This window comes from Salvia splendens, chromosome 18 (assembly GCF_004379255.2).
Source record: "Salvia splendens isolate huo1 chromosome 18, SspV2, whole genome shotgun sequence".
NCBI lineage: Eukaryota > Viridiplantae > Streptophyta > Magnoliopsida > Lamiales > Lamiaceae > Salvia > Salvia splendens.
This window is the reverse complement of record NC_056049.1, coordinates 24,004,205-24,027,882: the sequence shown is the minus strand read 5'-3', so window position 1 is coordinate 24,027,882 and position 23,678 is coordinate 24,004,205. Positions and strand designations below refer to the sequence as shown.

At 35.7% G+C, this 23,678-nt stretch overlaps 1 pseudogene; it reads left to right on the top strand.

The window, feature by feature from the left end:
• The first annotated feature begins 14,763 nt into the window (after positions 1–14,763).
• On the top strand, positions 14,764–17,125 carry LOC121776124 (annotated as a pseudogene).
• The last annotated feature ends 6,553 nt before the right edge of the window (positions 17,126–23,678 follow it).

The following is a 23,678-nucleotide window of genomic DNA, read 5'->3' as shown; positions in this document are numbered from 1 at the left end:
CTTGTGCCATAGCATTATGGAATCATCTGACACTGCATTGCTTTCCCCATCAACAGCCCTAGCCTTCAGATAATAGAGAATATGCTCTCTGTCAGCCTCCATCATCACTGCATCTCCAGATTTCACAAACAATTTTCCTTGACTCATCAATATGGTGAACCCTTTTTGTTCCAGCATTCCCAATGAGATGAGGTTCCTCTTTACTTCTGGAATATACCTCACCCCAGTTAGGATCTTTATAGAGCCATCTTGTAGGCTTAGCTTTACCTTCCCTATTCCTTTGATCTGACAAATGTGGTTATTACCAAGAACAACCGTACCCGATGCTTCTTGAAGATCATGAAACCAGCTTCTATTGGGGCACATATGGAAGCTGCACCCCGAGTCCATTATCCACCTATGACTGACCCCACTGTCACTGATATTCATGAGTTGAGCCGGGGGATCAGCACTCTCCACACAATCAGATTGATTGTGTCCCTCTGAGGCCATCTTTCTCTTCCATGCATGACAATCTTTCTTCAAATGTCCAGGTTTCTTGCACCAATAGCAAGCTCTGGTTTCCTTCTGAGCATCAGAACTTGAGGGTTTAGGGCCCTCAAACTTCTTCTTGAAGTTCTGCTTCTTGAACTTCTTCACATTCAAGGCCTCTGCAGCTTGAACATTGGAGCTTGCAGAGCCTCTGTTGGCTGTCTTCTGGAGTTCTTTGGCCATCAAGGCTGAATAGACTTCTGCATAGGTGATAGGTTTATCTCTTCCATAGATGATTGCATCACTTAGCTGGTCATACGAGCTAGGTAAGGCATTCAATGTGAGAATGGCCTTATCCTCATCTGAGATCTTGACATCAACAGATCCCAGGTCATCAATGATCTTGTTGAACTCCTCTAGCTGCTCAATGATGGACCTATCTCCAGAAAAACTATAGGCATACAGCCTTTTCTTGAGATACAGCCGGTTAGCCAAGGATTTGGCCAAGTAAACTTCATCTAACTTGTCCAAGATCTCCACCGCAGTCTTGGCTTCTTGAACTTCCCTCAAGACCTTATCTCCAAGGCACAGGATCACTGCAGAATGTGCCTTGAGCTGCATCTCCTCCATCTTTGCCTGAGCTTTTTCATCAAGCACTGGAGCCTTCCCTTTCTCATCTGGTTTTGCAAGAACTGCCGCCAAGCCTTGTTGAATTAAGATCGCCTTCATCTTCATCTTCCACAGGCCATAATCATTCTTGCCTGTGAACTTCTCTGCATCAAACCTTGCTGCCATCTCTGAAACCGTTTGATCCTCTGCAAATCAGCTTCAATATCCCTTTCCCACAGACGGCGCCACTTGTTGGGATTTACGCACACAAGGCTTTCACACACTCAATAAGATCACACACACACTCACTGTTGTATGAGATCACACAATGCAGGAAACACACACACTCACACTTTGAGTATTGAAGATGATAATCTTGGAGAGAAAACTGGAAAACTCTTTATTGATTAAACTCTATCTCTAAACTACATACATGGTGAGCTATTTAAAGCTCTATAATCACGTAGCAACTGCTACTAACTAACTACAAGAAGAATCAAGAAAGCAAGAAGAATAACCGCTACATCTCGGCTAACTAACTGCTGCTCCAACGGCTAGTTCGGCTAGGTTGCTTCTACCTTCTCGGTTCAAGTCCGAACTCCTTCCTCGGTTCAAGACCGAACTCATTCTCGGCTTACAACCGAGCTCTTCCTTCTCGGCTTACAACCGAACTCTTCCTTTTCGGCTCATTCCAGCTCAACGCCGAGCTTCCATGCCGGGCTTCCATACCGAGCTTCCATACCGAGCTTCCTTACCGATGAGCTTACCGACTCCTGCCTTCTTCTTCTTCTTCTTCTCGGCTAGTACCAGGCTAGTTCCAGCTCGGTAAGCCGAGCTTACCGAACTCCTTTCTAGCCGAGCTTCTTCCAACTGAAATGAGCACTCCATTATTACAAAAATAATGTTATATTTGTATAAATATTATGCTATATTTTTGTTTGATTTAGTATTGTTTTTTAATATATGTAGTTTAATTATGATAATTTAAAAATTATTATTGAAATTGTTATCACATGTTACTGAAAGTTTGATTTATTATTTTATCTAGTTATTTGAGATTACAGAAATAGAAGGGGGCAGACTTTGATTTTTATTTAATGTGGACTTAATGATGCCAATAATGCTTTTCGAGATGGTAGAAAAATAATTATAAAATAAAATAAATAACGTTAGCATAGATAAATGAGATTAATGGTGTTAGCTAATATATATTGCTAATTAAAATAAAAGTACATAATATAACATCATTTGTCTATATTTACATATTTATATATTCAAATCAGCCAAGGCATATACGCAACTTCATGGTTAATGCCTTTTCCACTCCAAAAAAAGAAATTTCTTTAAGCATATAGATCATGTATAAAAAAGGATTTTTATTTAATTTCTTCATAAGAAAATATAGAGGGGTAATCATGATTTTTCATGACCCTTCTTGACTTGATTGGAACACATTAATTATAAATCATGTTTGTATAAGTATTTAATAGCACTACTCCTACTACTTATCAACAATCGTATACATGAGTATTTGTTAAAAAAAGAAACAAGCTATATAAAATAAGTAGAAAGTCTCAAGTTTCAAGAGTAACATTCGAAGTTGTATTGAATGACCAATCTACTGAATTTTATATCATGTGATGTTACCAAAAAGCCTGAATATATATCACGTGAAAAATAAGAACAGTTAATGTAGTTACAGTATATTTGGCGGCAAAATTGAAGTCAAAATTGTAGTCATATCAAATTGGTGTTTGTTCAAACTTCTCAACTCTAGCCGCCACTGAACTACTGCGTCGTTTTTTTATTTTTCTATCATTATTTAATAGTACCATGAGATATTTTCTCGACTCTAGTACGGACCAAAATAATTGAATCATGGAGTAGGCTTTTTTTTCAGATCTTCGTAAGTCAATTGACTCATTTCATTATTGCTTTAAAAAAACTTTATTTTTTCTTATTTTAGTTTTTCTTTTTCTTTCACACACTTTATTTGGTCTCCAATTTAAAAAGAACAGTAGATTCCTGATGAATCGTTGACTTGCCGGGTTTGCATGCCGGCGAACTCGGTGACCCGCCGGCTTGTCGAGGGGTGTGCAGTTTCGGCGGCTCGCTGGGCTTGAGTACATTTTTTTTGTTGAAAACTCTTTTACCACGCATTACACTAATGTTGAGGTGGATTTTGTTAAAACTTAGTGTTTTTTTAGGATATAAGTGATACGATTATATCTTCTGAAATATCTTTCATATATCTATTATTATATTATCATATCTTTTACATATCTTTATTATCTTGTTCACCAAGTTAGGTTATTCATAGAAGTATTATAAATAGGACCTATTGTTATTCTCATTAGTGAATCGATGAAATCATAATTATTGTCTTTTATCTTTATTTAGTTTTCCGTTAAGAATTTTCGTTTGTCGACAGAGCAAGATTTCTCTGCGACTTTCTTTATCTTTTTCACTTGATAAGGGTTTTTCCCTTATCAACTAGTGTTTTCATTGCGATCTCACCATGACTTCCAACGATGAAATCTATCTATCTTACCTATGTGACCAGATAATGGCTGCCTGCAACAGAATACACAAGAAGTTGGACGAGATTGATGAACAGCAGCACGCATACCACGAACAATCCTCTGATTGGCCGGTTGCATCTGCTGTCCCACAACCACCATACGGCCACCAGCCATTAGTCGACGCAGGGTTTCACCCACTGCACACTCAACCGCCCGACCCCCCAGATTGGCAGCAGCCATACCAGCCTTACAATTGGGGCGCAATTGATCAGACTTTCTGGAATCCCCGCCCACAACAACAATCCAATCCTGATCCACCAGATTGGCATTGTCACTCACCGACCAACAATCAGCCCACATATACGGCGCCACCATACGACCAATCGTCGTTAGTTGACGCGGGATTTCACCCACCGCTCACTAAACCGCTTGACCGGAGGATGAAGGTCTTTGTCGAGATGGAGTCTCATCTTGCTGTCACAGACCGTCGCGAGGACAGCCTCCATCCGCCTGATTTTCCTGGGCCGGAACCACCGAATGCTCACTCGGATTGGCAGCAGCCCACCTCAGGACTGTTGTCGGGGTTCAACCTACCGCCACAGGGCCAACCGATTTACCCTCTGGTTGCTGCCCCCCCGCCGCCACCACGAGCCCCGATGATTCCTCCGTGCAACCCCGAAGACCAACGAGTTTCATCTTGTGAAGTAATCTCTCCACCGAGTCGAAAACGCTCGCCGACGGCGCCGCTGCCTGCCGTTGAGGCCCCGCGTAACACCCATCGCGTCTACATCTCTCGTGTTCAATGAAAAAGGAATGGGGAAGGGGATCGCATGAAAGTGATTGTGAAGGGAGATTTTTTCTGAAGGGACATTGTAATGAGAAAGATGAGAAGTTGGTCGAGCAGAAAGAGAGTGTCTGTGAAGTTGAACAGAAAAGGACTGAGTTGTTTTCTTTAAACCTAGAGAACAGAGAAGATAAAAAGGACTTTGATATAAAGTTCAAGGGGGTGAAGGAAACATACAAGGCCTTGAAATTGGAGAAGAGGAATCTAACCTCACTTAGGCGAGCAAGGTTAGTGTATGAATTGACTAATGCTTCAAAACCAGGCTTGACTCGCATCCTACATGGTCCTTCCTTAGTAATTTTTGCTAAAAATGGTGAATGGAGGTGTTCAACTATTCGGTGTATGTTTGACCTAGGAGGATTCCTCGACGCTCATCGTTGCTTCATGGTTTCCACCTTGAGGACAAGGTGGATTTCAACTGTGGGGGAGTTGATACGAAATTATATCTTCTGAAATATCTTTCATATATCTATTATTATATTATCATATCTTTTACATATCTTTATTATCTTGTTCACCAAGTTAGGTTATTCATAGAAGTATTATAAATAGGACCTATTGTTATTCTCATTAGGGAATCGATGAAATCATAATTATTGTCTTTTATCTTTATTTAGTTTTCCGTTTAGAATTTCCGATTGTCGACAGAGCAAGATTTCTCTGCGACTTTCTTTATCTTTTTCACTTGATAAGGGTTTTTCCCTTATCAACTAATTGTTAAGGGTGAACTCCCTTAACACGATAAAAGGCAGTCGCCGGAGCTTTACCAGTCGATCAAACCAAGATTTAGGATTTCAAAAAGATAAAATACGATAAAAGCTAAAAAGATAATTTCATATTTCTTGATTGGAATAGAAGAATACAATATCTCCTATTTATAAGACTACTCTGACTTATGGAATAAGAAATAAAGATACTAAGAATATATGGAAAGATATGCTAAATCAATACTAAACTAAATAAGAGAGATTTGAGGATATTCGTAGAGATATTCTACGTATCAGCTCTCCCTCGGTTAAAATCCACCTTGTCCTCAAGGTGGGAACCACGACACAATGAAGAGCTTCACGAACAAAAGCTTTGGCGAGCTATTCTCTCCTGGATCAAACGCACACCGAATAGGGAAGCGTCTCCCTTCCTCATCCCTATCAAAAAATCATCAAAGGAGGACCAATGTGATTATCAAAATTCAGCGTTAAAATGGATAGCTTGTCAACACGTCCAAGAACACTCAAATATAGCGTGTCATTGCGCGGCGGGATCAACCGTGCATCACCGGTGAGCAATGTTGGTCGATGATTCATTCCTGCAACATCACCACCATGCAAATCCCGTGTAACTTGCCACTTGCTCTCTCTGTCCAGCTCGCGGAACAATTGTTTTCCTTCACCCTTAGTGTATTTGAAGAAATTTTTCACATCTGAGTGATCATCCTTTGCATCCTCAATACACTCATCTGTGTCCTCGTTCAACAAAACACAAGTCTCATTCGCAGAAAGTATGCTCTGGCTTCCACTTTATAATTGCTTTTGAATGCCTTCAATAACAACATTACCAGGGATGTAGTTCTCAGAAGACAAGGTTTTTTCTCCCAAACCAGAAGATTGCATATCCCTTGTTGGCTTCATCTCACGAGCCTTGTCGAGGCACTGTTGGGTGGTACCTTGCTCCGTGTATAGCACCCTCACCGAACCATCAATTCTACTTGACTTGGGTATCTCCACAATCTGTTTCAAAAGTGGTTCGGGGTTGAACTCATTTTCGTGCTGAGGTTCAATAACATCCTCTACATCCATCGGTGGCTGGTACGGGGCCGGCGTGGACTGGTATTCAGGCAGCCCCGAGTGATATCCCGCGTAAGGATTTTGCAGAGGCATGTCTGAAGAGTAGAGCGACTGCCCAAAAGTCGAGGTTGTGTACTTCGTCGGCGGCCCGTTTAAAGATTCCGTATTGGTAAAGGGTGGTTGTCCATACTGTGCGAACCCCAAATGTACTCGATTTCTCGGTGACTCACACCAAGAGGTTTGGTGAGCAGGGTGCTGATCATTGGGTGGATATCCCTGCGGTGGCTGGTATTTCGGCGGGTCCCAGCACGATGGCTGACAATTAGGCTCGTGTTGTGGCAGCTGAAACTGATGCGGCGGAAACCCTCCAAAATTAGGGTTATGATTTGGTTGCCCATGTAAGAGAGCTGAACGATTGTTCCAATCAATTCTATTGCAGGAGGTGTGTGGCTGGGTATATTCGTTGAGGTGGGTCTGCTGGTCGGTGAGCAAAGTGCATGGCGGCGCCATAGTCGCCGGGATAGTGTAGGTCTCTGCACTGAAAACGACAGCCACCGTGTGGCCGTGCGCGATGAGGTCTGTGGCTCCAAAATCATGGGAACCGTAGGGCTGCCGCTGTGTGTTGCGTTGCCAATCCGGCGGATCGAGTGGTTGCTGCCAAGGTTGTGTGTTCTGGCCTGGGGGCTGGCTGTGCAGCGTCGGTTCCTCCCACGAGGGCACACCAAATTGGTACGTCTGCTGCCATGGCTGGTCAGCGCTGTGGAAGATGTGTGGCTGCGCTGGCAGGTAGGGAAGAAATGGCTGCACGGGCTGAGTGATTTCGCATTGATGATGGGTGTGTTGTTGTTCATCAAGCTTGTCCAATCTCTTGTTTAATTTGTTGCAGAAAGCCATTACCCGGTCACATACGGAAGACAAAAGGAATTCCTCGTTGGTATGAGCCATTAGTTGCGAAGATGAAAGCACCAATTGTTAAGGGTGAACTCCCTTAACACGATAAAAGGCAGTCGTCGGAGCTTTGCCGGTCGATCAAACCAAGATTTAGGATTGCAAAAAGATAAAATACGATAAAAGCTAAAAATATAATTTCATATTTCTTGATTGGAATAGAAGAATACAATATCTCCTATTTATAAGACTACTCTGACTTAGGGAATAAGAAATAAAGATACTAAGAATATATGGAAAGATATGCTAAATCAATACTAAACTAAATAAGAGAGATTGGGGGATATTCGTAGAGATATTCTACGTATCAAATTGATACAGACCAAATAGGAGAACTCATCCCAAAAGACTAGCCTGTTAGGAGAGAGAGCTCATTTAGTCTATATACCCCACATCAGTTGTTCTCACAACCGATGTGAGAATTGAGTCCGTAACATTCGACCCTCCTTTAAGGGCCAACGTCCCGTTGGTCACGACCACGTTGGTCACGGCTGGTTCTTTGCCAGGCCACCACTCCGTGGGCCATCACTCCGAGTTCTGGTTGGTCACGGCGGATTCTTTGCCCGGCCACCACTCCGTGGGTCACCACTCCGAGCGGTCCCAAACGCACTCGTTGATCACGGCGAGTTCGTTGCCCGGCCACCACTCCGAGCCGTTTGGGCTCTCAATGAAAGCACCAATTGATACAGACCAAACAGGAGTAGGTTTTTTAGTACCATGACATATTTTCTCGACTCTAGTACGGAACAAAATAATTGAATCATGGAGTAGGGTTTTTTTTCAGATCTTCGTAAGTCAATTGACTCATTTCATTATTGCTTTAAAAAACTTTATTTTTTCTTATTTTAGTTTTTCTTTTTCTTTCACACACTTTACTTGGTCTCCAATTTAAAAAGAACAGTAGATTCCTGATGAATCGTCGACTTGCCGGGTTTGCATGCCGACGAACTCGGTGACCCGCAGGGTGTGCAGTTTCGGCGGTTCGCTGGGCTTGAGTACATTTTTTTGTTGAAAACTCTTTTACCACACATTACACTAATGTTGAGGTGGATTTTGTTAAAACTTAGTGTTTTTTAGGATATGAGCAAAGAATTACTTTTAAAACCATACTTAAAATCTACTCCATTAGTCTCTTTGAAATAAAGATTTTAGGAGTCATACAAGTTTTAATGTGCAAACCATAAAAAATATAAGAAAGATAAAAAAAGAAAAAAATGTTTGCATATTATTAGTGGATAGTATAAAGGCTAACTCATAATAATAAATAAATAAAAGAAGACCAAAAATAGAAACGGACTAATATAAAAAGGAAGATACTTTTAATATAAAGTCATTTAAATATTCTACTCGGAGTTTATTGAATTTATGGAGATTTTTTGTCATTTGTTAATTAAATTCAACCAAAAATGTCAACCTGTTCAGTTTTGATGTTTATGTTGGAAAATCAAGTTGAGGTTTATTATGTAGCCTGGGTCATACATAACCTTTTTTTTAATTATTCTTTTAATTTCATTATAAAATAAATAATTCCCCTTTTATTTAGTACTTACTACATAGTTTGAGTTATAGTTAAGAGACTTGCATCTAATTAGTTTTCCGTTTCATCAATCTACTACATCGTTCAATATTGTTGCTTTTTGAAAAAAGTTAAATCTAAAATTGAAGTTTTTTTATGAGACATCTAAAATTGAGGCAATTTAATTATTTACGGATTATTTAAGTTATGCCCCTAGTCGATCTTCTTATTCTTTAAACAAGAAGACCGCAAACGATGTTGTTGTAAGTTTCTTTAAAAAACTTATGTTCTAAAACTACTCCTATAATTTTACCCAAAAATTAGAGTAAAAAAGTTTCTCTCTCATGTTAGTTCACTTCAGGTTATAAAACCATTTTCACTCAATAAATCCGCTCACTCCTAAAATTATATTGTGGATCTGCCACTATGTCCTAGAATGAGAGCCAGAGCCACAAAAGAGTTTGGGCATTTGATAAATCTTGTGCTTTTTTTGTTTCTAAATTTTGTTTGCAGGAAGCTAGCTCGTATGATGGGAGAGGAAAGCACTCAGTTTTGGATGGAGAACAAAGTTATCTTTGTGAAAATGGACCCAAATTAGAAGATGGAGTACTATTTTGGAGGGTAGGGTCGTGGATCAAAGGGTGGTGTCCAAGGTTTCCTTTTCTATCAGGGCAAATGTATGAGGAGTTGGTCAAGATTAGAAGACAGTCGGGCTACAAGCTTAGGACCAAAGATCATTGAAGTGGCGACCTTCTTCTTGCCTTTGATCGGTTTATTGTTTAGTGCTTTGTTTTGTAGTCTCGTTTGTTGTTGGGTTCGCTGCATGGTTTGTGAGCTTCTTCTTAGAGTATCTTTACTTTGTTGATTGTTAGTTTTACTTCGACATTAGGATTCTAAGCCTTTAGATTGTATTATTTTAGATTTCTTGCTCATAAGTCAAATCTTAAAAGCATGCATCAATTCTTACATGAAAGACTAATATCAACATTCAAATGCCTCATATTACATGAGAGATCCCAATACATAGATATCTTAGAGACCACAATATACTTAGATTTGAAAAAAAAAGTTCAAAAAGTATATTGTTTTTATGTAACCAAAAACGCTTATACTATCGAGAGCAACTGAGCATTAATTCAATAAGTGTCACGACCGCATTTTCTAAGGATAGAAAACACGGTTGATCGCGACTAGGGGAGGATTAAAGAAGCGGGGAAGAAAGGGGAAAACACAATTCGACCATAGCTCGAAACAAATGGGAATAACACGAAATAAAATCAGAGTTTTGAACAAAATAGACTTGAGTCTTTTAAGATGCACAACGGAAGCAAATGAACGCGGTTCCATGTATGAAGACATGAACCTCCGAGAGTCAAAATCTGACTGAATTAAATGTCTTGTCTCAATAGCACTTCTTCCACCACTTCGCTGCTCAACCTGCACATTTAGAAATATATGCAGGGCTGAGTACAAAAAGTACTCAGTGCACATTGCCGAAAATTACACATATACATTTGAAAATATTGTCAAGCCATCATCACAGTAACACTCGGGGGTGTTATTGAAAAGGCCCGAGCTTACTAAAAATATCACATTGGGTTGCAACCCCTTTTCCTGTACTTTAGCCATATCTGATCACATTGTGCCGCTGAGATGGTGTTCTCATACGGTCACCTTCCCTGCCCAACACGTCAGAGGTATCCTTGTGCCTGGAAGGTGGCCACCTTCCAGGCACAAGGATACCTCTGACGTGTTGGGCAGGGAAGGTGACCGTATGAGAACACCATCTCAGCGGCACAATGTGATCAGATATGGCTAAAGTACAGGAAAAGGGGTTGCAACCCAATGTGATATTTTTAGTAAGCTCGGGCCTTTTCAATAACACCCCCGAGTGTTACTGTGATGATGGCTTGACAATATTTTCAAATGTATATGTGTAATTTTCGGCAATGTGCACTGAGTACTTTTTGTACTCAGCCCTGCATATATTTCTAAATGTGCAGGTTGAGCAGCGAAGTGGTGGAAGAAGTGCTATTGAGACAAGACATTTAATTCAGTCAGATTTTGACTCTCGGAGGTTCATGTCTTCATACATGGAACCGCGTTCATTTGCTTCCGTTGTGCATCTTAAAAGACTCAAGTCTATTTTGTTCAAAACTCTGATTTTATTTCGTGTTATTCCCATTTGTTTCGAGCTATGGTCGAATTGTGTTTTCCCCTTTCTTCCCCGCTTCTTTAATCCTCCCCTAGTCGCGATCAACCGTGTTTTCTATCCAAAGAAAATGCGGTCGTGACAATAAGCCACCACGAAACATGTTCTTGATTAGGTTAATTTAATACTCTAAATTTAATATTTGCATATAAATATTAAATCCCAAAATAATACTACTTATATATCGTATGGACCATTAAAAATTGTGGACAAAAACTAACATGATGTGTGTACGTGATCAATCAATTACGATTTTCCATTTGGAAGCGATGAGAATTGGATTGTGACCATGATATTTATACATAAATCTTTTTTGGAAAGCAATTAGAATTACTCTAAATTAACCAGACAAATATCAAAATATCATAGGCCCTCTCTAAAATTTCTCTATCAAGGTGACTAGGAAAAATCTAATGGAGGGCCCTTTCGGTGGTTGCAAGCTGCAACTGACGGTTTCTATCCCATCCATCTCCCACGTGCCATAACTAATTCACTACTTATTCATATTTTTTTTTATTTTTTTTATGTGTTGATGTTACTTTCTTTAAATATCTTCAATTTTTATTTTGTATATAGTACCTATCACTAATGTATCATGGTAAAGGATGATCTTGATTACCAAATTCAGGGGATGTTTGTTTGGCCTGATTTTGCTTAGGAACATGAAGCACTTCAAATTTTCAAAATAATAGTACTATGTTATGATGTTTTTATCTAAGAAAAAAATGTAATAAGAATCTCTCAAAATAAAAAATAAAACAATGATTTTTTTAGAATTCTTGTTCCCTAAGTTCTTTTTTATCTAAGAATTTTTCTTATTTACATATTTAACAGTAGTTATTATTTTATTATTTATTAAAATATAAACTATAATAATAATAAGTATTTTAATAAGATTATTATTATTATTAATTAATAGTTGAATTTAAGGAGATAAATCATATCCTCCTATTCAAATGAGACACATAGCACTCCATTTAATCACTCAAATCCTACATAATCTAGGTCGGACAAATGGAGTGGTTAATACTCCACTTGTATCCATATTTATCCATCAAATTAAATAAGCTTTATTGGGTGATAGGTTCCATCATGTGCATAATCAATATCGAATATAGATATGGTAAACTAAAGAAACTACTAATTGAGTTTAAATCATTCCATATTTTATAGGTTGATTTTTCTTTCATACTATTTCAAACTTCTCATGTTACAAAAGGACCATTACCATATAATTCCGTACATAAAATCAAAACTAAAATTAGGTTAAGACTTGAAATAAACTCATATAATTGTCAATGGTTGCCTAAAATAGACTCGTTGTTTATCATTCTAACACTACACGATAGGATAACCTCAACACGAACACGACACAACACAACTCATAGAGACACAAAATGACTTTGCTAGTTATAACACAACATGACACAATAGTCTTGCAATGTCTGATTTTTTCAATCACGAGATATAACCTTGCAAACCGAACAAATCATAATTAGTTCACTAAGAATTAGAATAATCAATTAATAAAAATAAAAATATTAGTAGCACGGGTTACACAAATTCAACACGTAACGAGACAAACTCGGCACAAAATTTCGTGTCAATTCGATACGCGCGAACTCCAAATTAACCATAACATTTAACACTAATTCATTAAATTCGTGCACATTTATATCATGTTTTCTTGTCTGTGTAAACTTACCATGTCTTAATCGAAATCCAGATTTAGAAATAACTAATTGCGGAAACAAGATTGCATCGACATTGATAGTACCCATAAAAATGAAATTGAAGTTTATTTTCGACGAAGAGATGATTCGTGATCTTACTTTTTTCTTGTCGAAGAAGTGTCCATTAATTCTTAAAAAAAACACGTACACGGTTTAGACAAGATGAATTAACAAACACGAAAACATGTGGGCCCGGTTTTGCACACTTCTTGTATTTCTAGAACATTTTTACGTCACCCTTAATTTCATAACCCTTTTGTCTATATCTATCAATCACATATATTCTTGCCTATTTCGCATGATCTTACACTTCTATGATATGATTACGATAGCAGAGCTATGATTTTTTTCCTTATAGTAATATTTAATAAAAGTGTTGTTGAAGATCAGCAATTCAAGCAATCCTGGACAATTAATCAAGTAACAATCAAGGAGATTGACAGAGCAAGAATTAAGGAAGATTGACACAGAGAATCAAGGAAATTGATAGCAATTATCATAAATGTAATAGAGGGAAATATGGCCTTAATTGTATTACCATACATAGGGCCGAGTTCACCCTATATAAGGGACTTGGCTGCTTTCATTGTAGACACAACAACACACAACAAAACACATATAACACAATTCCAGTCTAATACAATGTAGTCCATAAAGCTTTTCGCGTCTTTTACCTTCTGCATTTGTATTTTACTTTCCGCATTATATTTTCAACAAGTGTTAAAAATTTAAGGATAACGATAAAGTTTATCTTGATTTTTATAGTTTTATTAAATCATTTAGATTTAAAATTTATTAATTCTATCTTAATTTTTACTCCCATCCTCTCATAAAAACATACTAATTAGGATGACACGAGTTTTAATGTATGATTAGTAAAGTAAGAGAGCTAAAAATAAAATTAAAACAATATAGTGGAGGGTGAAACCCATAAATGATAATACTAGAATAAAAGAGGGAGAGAAAAAGTTTTTCAAAAATACATATTGACTATTTCTATTGGACGGATAAAAAGAAAATTCAATAAATTTTTATGGACGGGGGAGTGATAATTATATGAATTATATCTTAATATTTTTTGTTGTAATGAATTTATTTTTGCAATTATTTCACGATTTAGTATTTGATGAACTGGAATAAATATATCCAACGTTATAATTTACACAAATTAAGATTGCGTATATTATATTATAATAAACGTGATTGAAATTTTCAAATGATGAAAACTGACTTTATTGACTTATTGAGCATTGCATTTAAATATATTGAATTATTGATTAAATTTATAGCAATGCATAGAATTAAAAAAGAGTGGAATGCCGTGTATGACTTGACATAGTGATAGAGTGATAATGCCCGAAGTTAAAAGGTCTCGAGTTTGAGTTTAATGTGATGCGAACTTTTAAATTTCCGTTCATTTGTCAATTAAAAAAAAAGTCATCCCTTATTGCGCAGCTCAAAATAAACACGTCCCGTCAACGCAGTAAGGAAGGGGGAGGGGATTTTTTTATATATTCCATTATTTTTATAATAAACTCTAAGTAAAATGAGGTAATGTCATGCATATGCATGGTCCTTTCAAAAAATAGTAAAAATTCAAAAAACATTTAACATGAGACATTTCACATAGAAAAATGGAACACATAAGATAAAATATTTTTTAACAACATAAATTTTGACTATATAAAATATAATGGAGCCCCTACTTGCAAAAATTCTGCGTCCGCCACTGCGTCCCGTCTAATATCGATCTGGTATTAATAGACTTCGAGTTTTCACCAAAAATCAATCAATTCATCAACACACCACATAGTTTATGTATTTTTCTAATATTATCCCCAATAAAATTTATAAATTCCAAAGTATAATAGAATTGAAATAGTAATAAATAAAAGTTGGGATAAATTCGATTATAATCCCTAAACCCTTCAAAGCTCCAATGTGATTCGAAAAGTTGGGCCTGAATAATACATCAGACCTAAGTTATTTGGGCTTTAAAATGAATAGATAAGTTGGTTAAGAGAATTCAAACAATGGGCCGAAATAGAAATGTCACTCTCTCCACACACACACAAAAAACACTCTACTGAGTTGATTGCTGCAGCATGTGGAATGGATAAGATTCTGGATTGCTTCGACACACATTGATCAACTGCAACTGACTAGCATGAACATCTAATAATCGGAACGGTAACGTCGAGGAGAGGAGAGAGAGAATCGGAGAGATGGTCGGACCAGTGAGACCATTGTTCGTGTTGTTTGGATCATCTATAGTTCAGATCAGCTTCTGCAATGGAGGCTGGGGTGCTATCCTCTCCGAAATCTACGCTCGTAAAGTACGTCGGTTTCTTCTCCACTTTTTTTTTCAAAACCTAATGAGATGCTTATTTCACAATGCAATGCAGTTTGTTAGTTTTAATTTTTGTCAAATTCAATCGATGAACGTCGTCGCATCGCAGCTGAATTCCGAATTGCATTCTGTGTTGTGATCCGTAGCTGTGGATGCTTGCATTTGTATGAATTGGGGAGAATAGCTAATTGGTATCGGTATTTCCTTTCGAGATCAGAGTGTTTACAAGCGTATGTTTCTCCAATTCTGTTGGTGTTTTAGCTGTCTCTTACTTCAATTTCAAGTGAATATCTCAAATCGAGAGAATAGTTAAAAAGGCTGACTGGATTGAAATGTGTTTGTGAGAATGCCAAAACCTAACTGAATATAACAAAAATGAAGATGAACACTTGCATAGATGAAAGGACTTGATAAAAGTACAAAGGAAATTCATGCACGGTGACTTGATCTTCATTGTTAATTGACTACATTCCGCTGCATATCTTTGATTGTAGATGATCGGGTGCCTCCGTTCCGTATCAGTTGTATTTTTAATCAATTACTACATTGTAATCCTACTTTTGGCTCTTTGCATTTGCATCATCATCATCTTAAAGGCCTTCTTTTGTAGGCCTATATAATTACCAGAGGCTACTTCGGTTGGAATTCACGACGAGCTCTCCAAATCCTTGATCAAGTTTTCCCAAAGGTACATGATGGTACTGCTATTATAGAATCTCCTAGGAAGTACACATGATATATGGATTATGGTCAGCATAATTTACACTTTTTTGCATCAACTATTTTAATACCGATTCGTTTAGAAACTGAACGATGAGATGACATTGAATATGTTAGCAAACCGCGTCTCTGATTCTAGCATTATGATTGTGCCATTTCAGGAAGCTGAAATTCAGCCGTCGTTGGTGATTGTGTATTTTGGTGGCAATGATTCCACGGGACCTAATTCATCCGGAAGAGTCCTCATGTCCCTCTTCCAGAATACACATGAAGAAAATCGGAACCTATCTCAAGGTGATATGTTAGTAAGAGTCAATAATCAGTGTACTATTACCTTTTTAAAACAGTTCTATTGATTTCAATGATAGATCTTTTGGTATTATAGTGAATCTACCAATACCAAATACAGAACTATTTCAAGGATATTTCAATCCACAGTTCATCACTAACACTGCTTTTGACTCCAGAGTCTCTCAGACAAAACTCGTGTGATATTTCTTACTTGTCCTCCTATCAATGAAGCCAAGGTTCGTATCAACAGGTACGCCTCCTGTCGCACAGATAACGATTCCTTGAGCTTATAAGCTTGTTAATGATATCCTACACCTCTGTTTTGATATCCCCTTTCATTCTGAGGATGCTTCTTTGGCATCTCCCCGGTGCCAGTGTATATTTCAGTGAGCTAGTCCGGACAAATGAGCTTTGTCGCACATATTCCGCAGCTCTTATGGAGCTTTGCAAGGAGTTGGGTATAAATGCAATCGATCTTTATACTGCATTCCAGAAACTAGAAGATTGGCAAGATGCTTACTTCATAGAGTGCGTACGATGCATTGTTTATACTTCGTTGAGGCTATGTTAACCGGAATAAAAACCCTTTCGCGCGCGCAGAGATGGAGTTCACTCGTCCGCGGAGGGCAGTAAGATAGTCGCGGAGGAAATACTCAAGGTGATCAAGGAAGCCGAGAAGGAGCCTAGCCTGCATTGGAGATCAATGGCTACTGAATATTCGGAGGACTCGCCTTATGATCTCGTTGCAGCTGATGGAGAAAGAACCTTGAATCCCTCAGAATGGACTTACTACAGGGAAATCCAATGGGAGTAAGTCTTGGTCACACTGCTACTAGGATCATTACTGTGAGTTACCCAAATATGCAAAACGGTCAGTTATTTGAGGTCGTAACACTCCTTTAAGTATATATATGATCAATGTGTGTTTAATGGCTGAAATATTATGTTACTAAATGTATTAGGGAGAGAATATTTTACTTTACTATGAGAGTTCTTTCTAAATACTCCCTTCTTCCTAGCTTCAAAGTTCGAATTTTTCATTTTGATTCGTCCCAATTTAAGTGGTCTCCATATTTTTGATGAACTTATTCCCACTAAAAACCACTCTCTTCGTCTGTAATTACACGTCTCATTTTGCTATTTCAGTTTGTCCGCTATTAATTGTCTTATTTCATTTTTATTGTATATGGTAACTAAATCTCATATTCTGTTAACCTATTGCATTCACATTTCATCATAAAACTAATATTGTAAAAATACTAAAATGAATGTATAAAAGTTTGATTTACATTCCACTACCTTTTTCCAGCCACACTCTTTCACATTTCTTAAACCCCGAACAGCTAAAAAATGTAAGACGTTTAATCGCGAACGAATGAAGTAGTATATAAAAACGAAACTCATATTCTACTAGTTTTTTTCACTCGCATAAGTATTTCACTCATCATACATTCTTTAAAACTCGTGTCAAGTAAAAGTTGGACACTTAAGTTGGGACAGAGGATGCAATATTCAAACGATACACTAAACGTAAGGAAGATTTCATTCCTGACTTCAAATTGCGCAAGTTTGGATACCAAAATTTTCAATTTATTTATAGTGATATTTTTGGAAAAAAAAAACTATACTCTCTCTATTTTATTATCTCTCCACTAAACGCTAATAATATTGTATAAAATTTCATGCATGTACAAAATAATGTTAGCTTTGAATGAAACAAAAATAAGACTTGCTCCTACAATCTACCTATTTAAGTAATGAAAGGTTTCCATTAAAAAAACTATTACTCCATTAGTTATAACTAATGAAAGCTTATTGGTTCACAATATTGAAGCCATGTGACAAAGAAAAGTCTTAAGGCATGTGCATGAAGTTAATTTCTTAGTCCCCCACCACATGGGTTACTTGCTGGATTATATAAATCTTGATTGGCCCAACTCTATACATTTATATATACTCTATATGGGTAATACAACTGTTGACAGGCTAACAGAATATTATATGAGCCCAGACTTAATTACATTTCCTAAACACTTTATATTAACAAAAATGGTATAATACGTGAAATGCATCACACTATCACAAAAAGAGGAGGTAAATATTGGCTCCATGTGCATTCCATTGACAGAAAAGTTAATGAGTAGAGACAAAATTATTAGATTCTTGAATGGTTTTGCATATGCTGTGAAAGATCAACATATTGATATTTGTGGGATTCAAAATTTCGAATATCTAATAGCATGTGACAGGGGCGGACGCAGAAATAATCATCGATAGGGGCTGAGATTTGTAAATTTTATTTTAATGTATATTTTTGAGTAATTTAGATAATTTGTAGGGGCTTTTACATTATAACTTACACTAAACTTGACTAAATTCCAAAAATATTAAATAAAAAAAGTCTAAAAAATATTTCATTGAGGGCTTAAGCCCCTCCCCCTTACACTTTGGGTCCGCCCATGGTATGAGATACTCGTATTTGTGGGAGTCGAATATCTAATAGGAATTAAATGGTGGAAAAGGAGACGGAAAATAAAAAAAGAAGGTTAAAGGTTAAGAATAATTCTTGTCTCATCATAGCTCACAACGGCACCAAAAATTGAACCGGACCGGAGGGCTTAGGCATAAGTCGCTACTCACTTGTACGGACTACAGAGTAGTCCAAGTGGTATGGTGAAAGTGCGACCATAAATCAAAAGGACAAATTATCAAAAAAATCATCATATTTGGTCAAATTCTAATTAATATTTTAATTTAAAAGAATGACCATTTATATCACAATTTTGTATTTTTTCAATTATTTCATGGCAATGTAGTGTCGTTGAGAGGAAGTGAAGCGATTTGCATACCTGTGTATGGACCACTTGGCATACTATAGAATGGTACAAGTTGAATGACAACCTTGGCCAATAAATAGAAGGGTAGATTGTTAGAAAATCACCAAATTTGATGAGTTTTTGGTCAGTCTCGAAACTTTAAGATATGATCAATCATACTATAATTTTAACCTTTTTTTTTCAATTTTCCCATAATGTCTAGGGAAAATTATGTATGTTATGGGAGATAGAAATACTATGTGTGCATAACGTTCGGCTACTTAAACGATGACGTTTAATACACTTAGTCAATCACGTTTTTCATTTTTACACTTGCTCACGTCATGTCTATAAATTCAGACACGCAATACACCGGAATTTTTTTTTTGCATTTTTCCTCTATTTAATTAGTCTAAATTAGAGTTCCTAAAATTTGGTGCCATTTATTATCAAATCTGACCTAATTGTGACTTAATATTGTGGGCGTTTCGATTGTAGTAAGTTTTATCAAGCAATGTTATATTGTGGGCGTTTGGATTGTGGGTTTTATCAAGCTATGGAGGGTTTGCTTTGCTCTAAATGCAATACTACTTTAGTAGGAATGGTTCAATACATTAATTATTAAAGTGGGGGTAGGAATTTTAATGCAGCTTTTGGCATACTAGCAGGGTTGTTCAATTATTAAAGTGGGAGAGTTGGACTTTTAATGCTGCTTTTGCCAACTAATGTTGAAAAAAGTCCAATTAATTAATAAGAGCATCCAGCGGCGTCTCGCTGCGGGCTCGGTCTCGTCCCGGCAGGACGAGACAGCAGCGAGACGCAGCTGCAGCCTCTCCGTCTCGTCGCGTAGCTCGTGGGGAAGGGGCATTTTTTTCGGCTGTTTTTTTATACCGTTTTTTATGATTTTTTTAATTATTTTTCTTCTACATTCATCAATAAATAACACTACACACATACACAATCCCCCCCCCCCCCCCATTTTTTCCACACAAACACTATATCATCTCTCTTTTCTCTCCAATTTCTGCAAAAATGTCCGGTGAAGGAAACTCCGATGGCGAGGGCGGCACATTATGTGGTTTTTTTATTTTCTTATTATTTTAATTATGTATTTTTTTAGGATTTTAAATTGTAATTTTCTTTTATTTAATGAAGTGTATTTTCATTAATTGAATTTGTTAGAAATAAAAATAAAAAAAGAAATTGAATGAATAGTTAAGGGATGAGATGATTACGAGCTGTCTCTTAGTTAAGAGATGGTGTAAAAAGTGCAGTGGGGTACATGAATAGTGAAGAGATGAGACGGTTAAGAGACGCTATTGAGACACGGAGGTGGATGGCACGTGTTTGACGACTTTTCCTTTTGCTATTTGTTCAATATTTTTATAATATTACAATTAATGTCTGAATTTGTTTTACTATCATCATTAATAGAACTCTAATTTAGTTTTATTGGTAGAATTTTTCGTGCATGACCAAGGATAAAACGTGTAAGATTGTCAAGGTATATCTGGTTTGAGTATGAGCTATCAATTCGTGTGTATTCAATACGATAACCACATAATTAAATATTTGAATTATTAGAGAGGATTTAAACCGCTATTGTTTACAATATATGGATGACTGTCGAAAAAAACACAATTTTTTAGTATACTCCTACTATAATTTATCTATAAAAAATTATAAAAACAGTAATTCTTATATCGCAAAGTAAACACCACACTTTTCTTTTTAATTTATCTCATAAAAAATATTACATTTCTTTTATTAGAAAAATTTATTCTCATATTATAAAAATATATTTTCTCTCTTCTTTTATCACACAAAACAACATCTCTTAAAATCTCGTGTCATTTTTACTTGTTTGTCACCGTACACAAACGTGGAAATACGCCAACATTAGCACTTAATACTTTTAAATAGAGTACGAAATATGAGCTTTATATTTTTAGCTACTACATAAACTCTTACATGTAACTTAGTTTTCCTTATTTTCCATGGTTTTTAAAATACATTCTTAAACTTTTTGCATATCCACATGACATTTGCTTATATAGTCTTTCATTTTATTTTATTGACTCTTTAGCGGTAGTTTCGGTGTCACGTATGTAAGTTATTTACCTAAATAATTAATTTTTTATTATTAAATCCCAAACAAATTACAACAACTTCGAAAAAAAATAAAGTTTGTCTCCCTCAAATCTCAATCATCATGGCATGCCTATCAAAAAGAGTAGTCTTCCAATAAACAAAGGGAGAAGATAAAGATAAAGATTATGAAAGCATCCCAAGAGAAAACACACAATCATCATAACAACACACACTTTTAGTTTTTGGTATAAAACTCTAGAACATTAGTAATAAAAAATCATGAATACCTAATTCATGATTCGAAATTTTCAATTCCTTTGCCAGTCAAGTTGGAGAAAGAATATTTATTATTAAAATCATTTTATTAGGAAAAAGTCATGGAATGCATCCATCTCGAAGTAAACGTGTCGGCACGCGTCTCCACGATGCGACTTGCCACCCTCTATCATTTTTTTATTAGTAATAATTTTAAAATATTCTCTCTCCAACTATGAATATGGTGGCAATTTTAGTTTAGCTCGGATTTAAAAAATAAAAAATAGGTATAAAAAGTCTTATTTTTATAAATTTATTTTATAATCAAAATAGGAGTGAAATGAGTTATTCCCTCATTCCCATAATACAATAGTCATATTTTACCACTGATCCCATAATAAGAGACATATTTTACTTTTATCATAAATAGTAAGTAGGTACCACATTTCACACTTATTCCATTCACATTTTATTATAAAACTAATATCTATAAGTGAGACTTATATTTTTACTAACTTATTCAACTCACTTTTCTTTACATTTTTTAAAACTCATATCATAACCAAATAGGACTCTTATTGCGGGACGGATGAAATAGTAGATAGTGTAGACACATTTACTAAATACATATGTTTATATTAATATGAAACAAAAAAAAATTTCTATAAAAAAATATGACATCTTTTATGAAACAAATTAACAAGGAAAGTGGACATCTATTATTGGACGAATAGAGTATATAAAAGTTAAATACGAAGTGTAACAATAGACAGATCGAAAAAAAATGTTCTCTATATCCCTTGTTAGGAGAGACATTTTCTTTCGGCATGAATTTTGAGAAAACGTGATTTAGTTAGTTAAGTGGATTGAGAATAAAGTAATTAGGAAAAATAAGAGAAAAAATGCCCCGAAAAGCAGAAAATAAGTCACTTACCTTAGATATCCTAAAAAGAAATTATGTAGCACTTAACAAGGAACATATAGGATACGTTTGAGTATCGGCAACGAGGCTTCATTTTCACAGCAAGATATAACAAAAAAATTTAAATTTTCAAATGTTTTAAATCTAAGCTAAATCAAAACCGAAAAAACTGAACCGAATTTTAAATTTTGGTTTGGTTCAGATCAGATATTTGATTTTTGGTTATTTGAGTCACTCTTACCTGCAATAAGGTAAACCTAAAATCAGCCACAACCTTATTTTAATATATTTAATCTTTCATTATTTTAATTTTTATTTAGAAAACAAATAACATAAATTAAAATGAACAATACGATTTAAAAACACTACAATAATAATATTTTTATTTAATTAAAATTCATATATTTTATTTGATTTTAATCCCTATACTAAATAGAAGGGGAATAATCTTTTAAATTGTAAAAAACAAAACAAAACAAAACAAAATAATACTAGTACGTAAATTGATTCCAGCTGCGGTGCAAGGTGCTGCCCGTGGTGATCCAAACACGCTTGGCCGCCCCTCAAATCCCCCATTGCAATAGCAGGGAATTCCCTTAGCACATTTTTATGTTATTTTATAAAATAAATTCTATATTAAAAATTATTTAAAAACCTAAAATATCCACTGACAGTTGTGAGACATAAAGCTGAGCTCACAAATTTTTGTACTCCAATTTCACTACTTTTCTTTCCTAATTTAATTGTTTTATTTTGGTGACTAAAGCAAATCAGATTAGTCATTTCAAAAAAATAATTACCCAAATAACAAATCTCAAATTGTAAAATATTCGAACCCTAAACTAGTCCATTCAAAAGCATAAAAATGGAAATAAACAAATCTCATCATAAATTTAAAATAAATATCAGAAGTAAAATCATTTTCCTAAATCCCATGCCAAAAATAAATCTCAATTAACATAAGATAAAGCTAGTAATGAGTTTGAGTTTTAAATCTAATATTGCAAATATATAATTACTTACATAAGAATAACAATTTCCTCCATTTGTTCCATTTAAAAAATAATTTACGTCATTCGTCCCATTTTGAAGGGATACATTTTTAAAAACAGAAACACTATATTTATTTTATTCTCGTTTCGCTTAATATAAAAGCAGTACATAAAATCCGATCCGAAAAAATGCTCACTCCATCCTCAATAAAAAGTCTAATTTTGTCGTTTCGGTATATCTATAATTTAAAGTCCCATCTATTATTATTTTTCTAAGTGAATCTTATACCCACTAAAAATTATTACACTCATATTTAATTATAAAAGTAATAATCCTTCCATCCTAGTGAAGATGACACACTTTTCTTTTTAATTTGTCATACTCAAAATGATCCATTATTAAAAATAAAAACTCATTTATTTATACTCTATTCTCTTTACCTAACACACAAAATAAAACTTATGTTCGACTCGAATCAAAGTGAGATTTTAAATCATGCATGAGGACCAAAGTTAATTTAGAATGGGACCAAAACGATAATAATAAAATTGCAGAAAAGGACAAACTATATTTGTTTATTTGATGGAAACCACTTGGAAAA